The sequence below is a fragment of the Geospiza fortis genome, unplaced genomic scaffold (assembly GCF_000277835.1).
Source record: "Geospiza fortis unplaced genomic scaffold, GeoFor_1.0 scaffold3494, whole genome shotgun sequence".
Classification (NCBI taxonomy): Eukaryota; Metazoa; Chordata; class Aves; order Passeriformes; family Thraupidae; genus Geospiza; species Geospiza fortis.
The window spans coordinates 28,662-29,842 of record NW_005054909.1 but is presented as its reverse complement, the minus strand read 5'-3'; the positions used below and the strand labels follow the sequence as shown (position 1 = coordinate 29,842).

The 1,181-nt window shown below is 57.9% G+C and overlaps 1 pseudogene; it reads right to left on the bottom strand.

Moving 5' to 3' along the window:
* Nucleotides 1–450, bottom strand: part of LOC102031586 — a 1,985-nt pseudogene extending 1,535 nt beyond the window's left edge.
* Between the last annotated feature and the right edge of the window lie 731 nt (nt 451–1,181).

The following is a 1,181-nucleotide window of genomic DNA, read 5'->3' as shown; positions in this document are numbered from 1 at the left end:
GCGGGTTGCGGATGGCGTCCTCGGCCGCCGTCTTGTCCTCGATGTGCACGAAGCCGTAGTTCTTGATGATGTCGCACTCCAGCACCTTCCCGTACTGCTCGAACAGGGAGCGGATCTCCTGCTCCGTCGCCTCCCGCGGCAGGTTCCCGATGAACAGCTTCACCATCGCGACCCGCCTGCGCCGGACAGCGCCGCCGGGAGCCCCAAAACCTCCCGAGGAACAGCCCCGAAACCCCTCGAGAAACAGCCCACACACAGCCCCAGAAGATCGTGAGGAACAGCCCGAAGTACAGCCCACACAGCCCCAAAACGCCCCGAGGAACAGCCCTGAAAACCCCCAAGGAACAGCCCACACACATCTCCAAAACACCCCGAGGCGCAGCCTGAGCTTCTGTGAGTGTGAATTCCCTGAATCACCCTGAACCTCCCTGTTTGTGCCCAGGGCTGTGCCCTCCAAAATGCCCCAAGAAACAGCCCGAGCCTCTGTGCATGTGCCCGAAGCTGTGCTCAAAAACAGCCCTGAAACCCCCGAAAAAACAGCTCAAGCCTCTGCACGTGTGCCCAAAGCTGTACCCAAACGCCCCTAAATCACTCTGAACCTCTCTCTGTGTGCCCAGGGCTGTGCCCACAGACAAAATCTAAATCCTCCTCAAGCACCTCAGTCCCCTGGGGCTGTACCTCCCAAAACACCAAAAAATCACCCTGAATCTCTATGTGTGTGCCCAGGGTTGTGTGCCCAAATCCCCCAAAACACCCCAAACCTTGGGGCTGTGCCCCCCTAACACCCTAAATCCTCCTCAAATACCCCAAACCTGCTCTGTGCTCAGGGCTGGACCCCCAAACACCCCCGAAATAAAGCCCCCAAATGTCTCTGTGTGTGTCCCTGGGGCTGTAGCCCCGAACACCCCAAATCTCCTCAAATAAACACCCCAAAACTCTGCCCCTGCTCATTCAGTGCATAGTCCCAAACACCTCAAATCTCCTCAAGAACCCTGAAACTCATGGTAGCCCCCCGGGGCTGAGGCCCTCTTACAGGGCACAGCCCCAAACACCCCAAATCCCCCCCAAATTTTGCTTCTGCTCCTTCAGGGCGGACCCTCAAACACCTCAAATCCCCCCCCCAAAATAAACACCCCAAAGCTCTGCTGTCCCCCTCCTACACTGTGCCAACAAACACCCCC